Genomic DNA, 8,576 nt, shown 5'->3' with positions numbered 1-8,576 from the left:
ACTGGCGTGAGATGGTATCTCAATGTAGTTTTGATTTGCATTTCTCTAATGACCAGTGATGATGAGCATTTTTTCATATGTTTGTTGGCCTCATATATGTCTTCTTTTGTAAAGTGTGTGTTCATATCCTTCGCCCACTTTTGAATGGGCTCGTTTGTTTTTTTCTTGTAAATCTGTTTTAATTCTTTGTAAATTCTGGATATCAGCCCTTTGTCAGATGGGTAGACTGCAAAAATTTTTTCCCATTCTGTTGGTTGCCGATTCACTCTAATGACTGTTTCTTTTGCTGTGCAGAAGCTGTGGAGTTTGATTAGGTCCCATTTGTCTATTTTGGTTTTTGTTGCCAATGCTTTTCGTGTTTTGGTCACGAGGTCCTTGCCTATGCCTATGTCCTGAATGGTTTTGCCTAGATTTTCTTCTAGGGTTTTTATGGCGTTAGGTCTTATGTTTAAGTCTTTAATCCTTCTGGAGTTAATTTTGGTGTAAGGTGTCAGGAAGGGGTCCAGTTTCTGCTTTCTGCACATGGCTAGCCAGTTTTCCCAACGCCATTTATTAAGCAGGGAATCCATTCCCCATTGCTTGTTTTTGTCAGGTTTGTCAAAGATCGGATGGTTGTAGATATGTTCTGTTGCCTCCAAGGCCTCTGTTCTGTTCCATTGGTCTATATCTCTGTTTTGGCACCAGTACCATGCTGTTTGGATTACTGTAGCCTTGTAGTATAGTTTGAATTCCAATAGTGTGATGCGTCCTGCTTTGTTCTTTTTGCTTAGAATTGATTTAGCAGTACTGTATATTTTCTACTCAGAAAAAAAATCTGGAAACAAATACACTAAACTGATAATAATGGTTCCCTGTGAGGAGACTGGGAAAAGTTTGAGGTTAGCATTAGTCATAAAAGTGGACTTTAGCCTAATTCATGTTGTTTTACTTTTAAAAATAGCTTTATGGTACATAACTTACATATTACAGAATTCACCCATTTAAGATGATTTTTAGAGTATTTTCAGATTGTGCAACCATCACCACAATCTAATTTTACAGCATTTCTATCACTCCAAAAAGAAACCTGTGCTGATCAGCAGTCACTTCCCATTCTTTCCCTCAGCTTCTCACAACCTAGTTGTAGGCAATCACTAATCTTTTTGTCTCTGTAGATTTGCCAGTTCTGGACATCTAGTATAGATAAAATCATATAAGATGTGGCTTTTAGTGACTGGCTTTTTAAATTTAGCATGATATTTTTCAAGTTCATCCACATTGTAGCCTATGTTAATATTTCATTTCTTTTTTTTTTTTTTTTTAAGAGTTGGGGTTTCACTCTGTCACCCAGACTGGAGTCCAGTAGTATAGTCATGGCTCACTGCAGCCTCAAACTCCTGGGCTCAAGAGATTCTCCCAGCCAGGCGCAGTGGCTCATGCCTGTAATCCCAGTATTTTGGGAGGCCGAGGAGGGCGGATTACTTGAGCTCAGAAGTTGAAGGCCAGCCTGGCCAACATGGTGAAACCTCATCTCTACTAAAAATACAAAAATTAGCTGAGCGTGGTGGTGCACATCTGTAATCCCAGCTGCTTGGGAGGCTGAGGCAGGAGAATCACTTGAACCTGGGAGGCAGAGGTTGCAGTGAGCTGAGATCTTGTCACTGTACTCCAGTCTAAGTGGCAGAGCAAGACTTCATCTCCAAAAAGAAAAAAAAAAAAGATTCTCCCACCTCAGCCTCTTAAATAGCTGGGTGCATGCCACCACAAACTGTTACGTTTTAAAATTTTTTTAGAGACAGGATATCACTATGTTGTCTAGGCTGGTCTGGAACTTCTGGCTTAAAGCAGTCCTCCCGCTTTGATCTCTTAAAGTGCTAGGATTACAGGCATGAGCCATTGTGCCCAGCTCAGCTCATTCCTTTTTATTGCTGAATATTGGTCCATTGTATGGATATACTACATTTCACTTGACGATAGACATTTGGATTATTTTCATTTAATGTATAAATAATGTGCTATAAATACTTAGGTACAAGTTTTTGTATGGATATGTTTTTGTATTTCTTGGGTATATTATGCATATATGAGTGGAAGTGCTAGGTCGTAGGATAACTGTATTTATTTAGCATTTTAAGAAACTACCAACCTTTGATTCAAAGTGGCTGCGCCATTTTACATTCACACCAGCAATGCATGTGGGTTCTAATTTCTCTACATCCAGAACCTGTGCTTTTTATCTTTAGCCATTTAGTCCCTAGCATATAAATATTTCTTAGAAGTAAATGTTTACATTTAAAGAATGAAGTCAATGAGAAAATAAATGAACTGAGGTCACATTAATTTTTTTGGTGTTTGTTTTGTTTTGTTTTTTTTGAGACAGAGTCTCACTCTGTAGCCCAGGCTAGAGTGCAGTGGCACCATCACGGTTCACTATGGACTTGACTTGACCTGGACTCAGCTGATTCTCCCGTCTCAGCTTCCCGAGTAGCTGGGACTACAAGCACAGGCCACCATGCCTGGCTAATTTTTAATTGCTAAAAATAAAACAAAAAAGTCTCTACTAAAAATAAAAGTCTGTGAATGATGTTCATTAAATAAAGTAAAAAAAAAATAAAAATAAAAAAATAAAAAGTCTACAAAAAAATAAAAATTAAAAATGGCAATTTTTAATGGCTAAAAATAAAACAAAAAAGTCTCTACTAAAAATAAAAGTCTACAAAAAAATTAAAAAATTAAAAAGTATCTATAAAAAAATTAAAGTCTCTACTAAAAATACAAAAAAATTAGTTGGGTGTGGTGGCACACACCTGTAGTCCCAGCTACTGAGGAGGCTGAGGCAGGAGAATTGCCTGAACCCAGGAGCTGGAGGTTGCAGTGAGCCGAGATCGTGCCACCGCACTCCAGCCTGGTGACAGAGGGAGACTCCATCTAAAAAACAAACAAAAAAAGAAATATGCAGGATGACCTGGTGAGCTTGCCGCTATTCAAAGAAAATCAAGATTCAAAGGAATGTAGATAATGTGAGCTCATTTTAAGAGATTTCTCCCAAACACCTATATATAATTATCTGAGCATGGAAAATGACATGGATAGCTGTGCCCTAGCCTCACAGTGATTTCTAACAACAAAAGCAGGAAGAACTGCTGTCAGTGAAGGGAGTAGAAAGAGGGAATGACAAGTGAAAGAAATGAAGGCACATTTTATTAAAGGTGGAACATCCAAAACAAAAGGAGTATGTAGGACAGGATCCCATTTTGCAAAACTATTTGTGTCTGGCTTTCCAAAAATAGCAGGGATTACAATTCAGAAAATGGACAATGGATGCTCAATGTCAAGGGATCAAGACTCCCTAGGTGATAGTCTGCCAGGAGGGTTACCTTCCAGCATTCTTGTACCTCAGTCCTTTACTTGGACCACCTTTAACAAAGCCTAGGGCCCTAATTTTTAGCTTTTTTTTTTTTTTTTGCCAGAATCCTTGCTTTTCAGTGATCAACATTACAGGGGATTTGCGTGGATGGCACTTGGCCTACACTGAAAACAATTTGGCCGCAAATTGGGTTGAGCTGTATAAATCCTGTTTCAATCACCCTAGTAAAGAGTAGGACTTGAGGTCTACCTTAACATAAATAAAATCTCAAAAAAATGTTCTTCCACAAAAAAAGAGGCAAATTTTGCCTCCATCTCTTATTAAACAAAAACTGCCGAGGATTTGAAATGTCTATACTTACAGTTCATTATGTCACAGGTTTCAAAGACGTAGGATCTATCTCACAGCTAGGGTCAAGGTCAAACTATTTCATCTCCTTCCCTCCCCAGCAACCTCTGGAAGTAGAGAGATTTTCCCTAACACGACAAGGTGGTGGAGTGTACGTATATATGGGGGAGAGTTATGGAAGATTTTCTCCCCATGGCAGAGTGATTACCTGGAGCCATATTACATATACAATGGGGATGTGCTAAAAGACCTCAAAATTTTTGAAAGCTTTGTGTCTAAAAGCAGAATGAAAACATTTTACAGTTGTTCAACAGTTTACATTCTCATTAGTGGAGGAAGACTGCCGTTTTTCTTTCTTCAGAAAATACTTCAGTCAGACTTTTGTGCCCCTCTCCAAGAGCTTGCCCACAGAAAATTACAAAATCAAGAATGAAGTCTGGGGGAACAAGAGGCAAACATTTTTTGAAATTAGTGTAACACTTTGCCTTCATTTTGGGCAGAATTGCACCCACCTGAATTTATGATGATGTGATCTGGGTTTTCAGTAAATTATTAAAAAAAATTTTTTTTTTTCCTCTCACTGAGCCCAGAGAATGAAATGGAGTATGACCCCAGGTTAGGAGGAGCTTCCATCAGACATTCCTAAAGGGACAAGAAAAGATGTCAGGTTGGGGCCAAGGAGAAAGATAGCCAATCCAAGTCCTCCAGGAAGGGGCTTGGCCCCTGGGCTCCAAGAACACTAATATCTATAACATCCAAATGTGTTTTCTTTCCCACATGTCATTCCCTTTGTTTTCCTCAAGTCTAGATAAAAATCTAGAGCCTGGACTTGGCTGTGCTTTGGGTAAGTAAAAGAAGAACCTGGTTCTCCTGGCCTGAGGCAGTGTAGAGAAGACAAAAGCGATCCACAGAAGGCAGGTAAAGGATGGCAAGAAGTCACCAGTTCAACACCAGAGTCTCCTGGGGCAGCACGTGGCTGGGTCACAAGTGACTACCAATGGCAACACATAAACTTCCTCATCATTTCCCAACACACTGGGAAGAGGAACCAGGAGAAAAGCTATACTTCCTAGAAGCAGCCACATACCAAGCAGAACAGACTCTTGTCGCTCATGCTTAAGGGAACTCTGACTCTTGAACCTGGACATTTAAGATCCCAGGTTCCATGTACCTGCTCATTCCTTCCCCCATTAAAACTCATCCTTCCTGGCCACAGTCTACCCTAAAGGGCTTCAGCCTTTTTTGGCTGGAGTTTGGGCTTTATAAACATTCAAAATTCATGAGCTTTATAAAATTAACAATATGGTATCTGAACAAGATTTTGGATTGTGCAGTGGCTGTGGACTGGCAAAAAGCATCCTGCCTGGCTGGGCACAGTGGCTAATGCCTATAATCCCAATATTTTGGGAGGCCAAGGTGGCAGAATCACTTGAGGCCAGGAGTTAAGGACTAGTCTGAGTAATATAGACCTCCATCTCTAAAAATAAAAATACTCAGCACAGTGTGGTAGCAGATGCCTATAGTCCCAACTACTCGGGAGGCTGAAGTGGGAGGCTTGCTTGAGCCCAGGATTTTGAGGGCTGTGATTGTGCCACTGTACTCCACCCTGCACAGTAGAATGAGACCTCATCTATCTTTTTTTAAAAAAAATCTCCAAAGCAGTTGATTAATTTTTTTAATTCTAATTTTTGTGGGTACATAGTAGATGTACATATTTATGGGGTACGTCAAATGGTTTGATACAGGCATGCAATGTATAATTATCTCATGCAGAATGGGGTATCTCTCCCCTCAAACATTTATCCTTTGTGTTATAAACAATCCAGTTATACTCTTAGTTACTTTTAAATGTACAATGAAATTATAGCTGACTATACTCACCCTGTTGTGCTATCAAATAGTAGGCCTTATTCATTCTTTATATATTTTTGTACCCATTAACCATCCCTACTTTCCCCCACCTCCAGCTACCCTTCCCAGCCTCTGGTAGCTATCTTTGTAGTTTCTGTCTCCAAGAGTTCAATTGTTTTAACTTTTAGATCCCACAAATAAGTGAGAATGTGTGATGTGTGTGTCTTTCTGTGCCTGGCTTATTTTATTTAACATAATGATCTCCAGTTCCATCCATGTTGTTGCAAATGATAGGATCTCATTCCTTTTTATGGCCAAATAATACCCTGTTGTGTACATGTACTGCAGTCTCAACTTCTGGGGCTCAGGTGATTCTCCCACCTCAGCCTCCCAAGTAACTAGGACTGTAGGCACATGCCACCACTTCTGGCTAATTTTTTGTAGAGACAGGTTTTTGCCATGTTTCCCAGGCTGGTCTGAAACTCCTGCACTCAAGCAATTAACCCATCTCAGTCTCTCAAAGTGCTGGGATTACAGGCATGAGCCACTGCACGCAGCCCACATTCTCTTTATCTATTCATCTGTTGATGGACACTTAGGTTGCATCCAAATATTGGCTATTGTGAACAGTGATGCAACAAACATAGGACTGCAGCAGATATCTCTTCAATATACTGATTTCCTTACTTTCCTGTATATACCTCAGCAGTGAGATTCCTGAGTCATATGGTAGCTCTAGTTTTAGTTCTTTGAGGAACCTCCAAACTGTTCTCCATAGTGGTTGTCCTAATTTACATTTCCACCAACAGTGTAGAAGGGCTCCTTTTTCTCCACATCCTAGCCAGTATTTGTTATTACCTGTCTTTTGGATATAAGCCATTTTAACTGGGATGAGACGATATCTCATTGTAGTTTTGATATGCATTTCTCTGATGATTAGTGAACAGTCACTTTTTCATATGCATGTTTGCCATCTGTGTGTCTTTTTTTGAGAAATGTCTGTTTAAATTTCTCGCCTATTTGATCAGATTATAAGATTTTTTCCTATGGAGTTGTTTGAGTTTCTTATATACCCTGGTTATTAACCTTTGTCAGGTGGATAGTTTGCAAATATTTTCTCCTATTCTACGGGTTGTCTATTCACTTTGTTGATTGTTTCCATTGATCATCAGAAGCTTCTTTACTTGATGTGATCCCATTTGTCCATTTTCTCTTTGGTTGCCTGTGTTTGTAGGGTATACTCAAGAAGTTTTTGCCCAGAGTGGTGTCCTGGTTATTTTCCCCCATGTTTTCTTGTAGTTGTTTCATAGTTTATTGTCTTAGATTTAAGTGTTTAATGCATTTTGATTTGATTTTTGTATATAGCAAGAGATAGGGGTCTAGTTTCAGTCTTCTGCATATGAATATCCAGTTTTCCAGCACCATCTGTTGAAGAGACTGTCTTTCCCTGTTCTTGGCACCTTTGTCGAAAATTAGTTCACTAGGTGTGTGAATTTGTTTCTGGGTTCTCTATTCTGTTCCATTGGTCAGTGTATCTGTTTTTATGCCAGTATCATGCTGGTTTGGTTGCTATAGCTCTATAGGGGATAATTTGAAGTCAGATAATGTGATTCTTTCAGATTTATTCTCTTTGCTTAGGATAGCTTTGGCTATTCTGGGTCTTTTATGGTTCCATATAAATTTTAGTATTTGTTTTTCTATTTCTGTGAAGAATGTCTTTGGTATTTTGATAGGGATTGCATTGAATCTGTAGATTGCTTTGGATAGTGTGGACATTTTAACAGTATTGATTCTTCCAATCCATGAACATGGAATATCTGTCCATTTTTTGGTGTCCTCTTCAATTTCTTTCAACAGTGTTTTATAGTTTTTATTACAGAGATCTTTCACTTATTTAGTTACATTATTTCCTAGGTATGTAATTTTATTTGCGGCTATTATAAATGGGATTACTTTTTTATTTCTTTTTCAGATTGTTCACTATTGCATATAGAAATGCTTCGGATTTTTTATGTTGATTTTGTATCCTACAACTTTACTGAATTTATCAGTTTTAATAGTTTTTTGTGGAGGCTTGAGGTTTTTCCAGATACAAGATCATATCATCTGCAAACAAGGATAATTTGACTTTTTCCATTCCATTTTGGATGCCCTTTATTTCATTCTCTTGTCTGATTGCTCTAGCTAGGACTTCCACCACTATATTGAATAACATTGATGAAAGAGGGCATTCTTGTCATGTTCCAGATCTTAGAGGAAAGGCTTTCAGTTTTTCCTCATTCAGTATGATACTAGCTGTAGGTCTGTGGTATGCGGTATATGGTTTTTATTATGTTGAGATATGTTCCATCTATACCTAGTTTTTTGATAAGAGTTCTTATCATGAAGGTATGCTGAACTTTATCAAGTGCTTTTTCAGCATCTATTGAAATGACTATATGGATTTTGTCCTTCATTCTGTTGATATAATGTATCACATTGATTGATTTACATATGTTGAACCATCCTCACATCCCAGGGATAAATCCTATTTGTTCACAATAAATAATCTTTTTAATGTATTGTTGAATTAAATTTGCTGGTAATTTGTTGAGGATTTTTATGAGATATTCATCAGAGATGTCTGATATCTGATATTCATTAGAGACCAGTGCCTGTAGTTTCCTTCCTTCCTTCCTTCCTACCTTCCTTCCCTTCCTATCTTCCTTTCTCCCTACCTTCCCCTTCTCTCTCTCTTTTTCTTCCTTTCTTCTTTCTTTCTTTTTCTTGATGTGTCTTTGTCTGGTTATTGGCATCAGGATAATACTGGCCTTGTAGAATGAGTTTGGAAGTATCCCTTCCTCCTCTATAGTTTGAGTAGGATTGATATTAGGTCTTCTTTAAATGTTTGGTAGAATTTAGCAGTGAAGCCATTGAGTCCCAGGCTTTTCTTTTTATTTTTTTATTTCTTTTTCTTTTTTGAGATGGAGTTTCACTCTTATTGCCCAGGCTGGAGTACAGTGGCGCTATCTTGGCTCACTGCAACCTCCAC

General features: G+C 38.4%; 1 long non-coding RNA gene across 1 annotated transcript in view; it reads right to left on the bottom strand.

The window, feature by feature from the left end:
- The window catches only part of LOC119473322, a 13,721-nt gene extending 5,741 nt beyond the window's left edge, over window positions 1–7,980 (bottom strand). The window contains exons 1-2 of the long non-coding RNA XR_005202525.1: window positions 7,639–7,980; window positions 4,435–4,440 (exon numbers count right to left, since the gene is read on the bottom strand). This is a non-coding gene — a long non-coding RNA (uncharacterized LOC119473322). The remainder of the gene's footprint in view (window positions 1–4,434; window positions 4,441–7,638) is intronic.
- Window positions 7,981–8,576: the final 596 nt, after the last annotated feature.

This window comes from Cebus imitator, unplaced genomic scaffold (assembly GCF_001604975.1).
Source record: "Cebus imitator isolate Cc_AM_T3 unplaced genomic scaffold, Cebus_imitator-1.0 Scaffold8, whole genome shotgun sequence".
In the NCBI taxonomy this organism is placed as follows: Eukaryota; Metazoa; Chordata; class Mammalia; order Primates; family Cebidae; genus Cebus; species Cebus imitator.
This window is presented reverse-complemented; position numbering and strand designations above follow the sequence as displayed.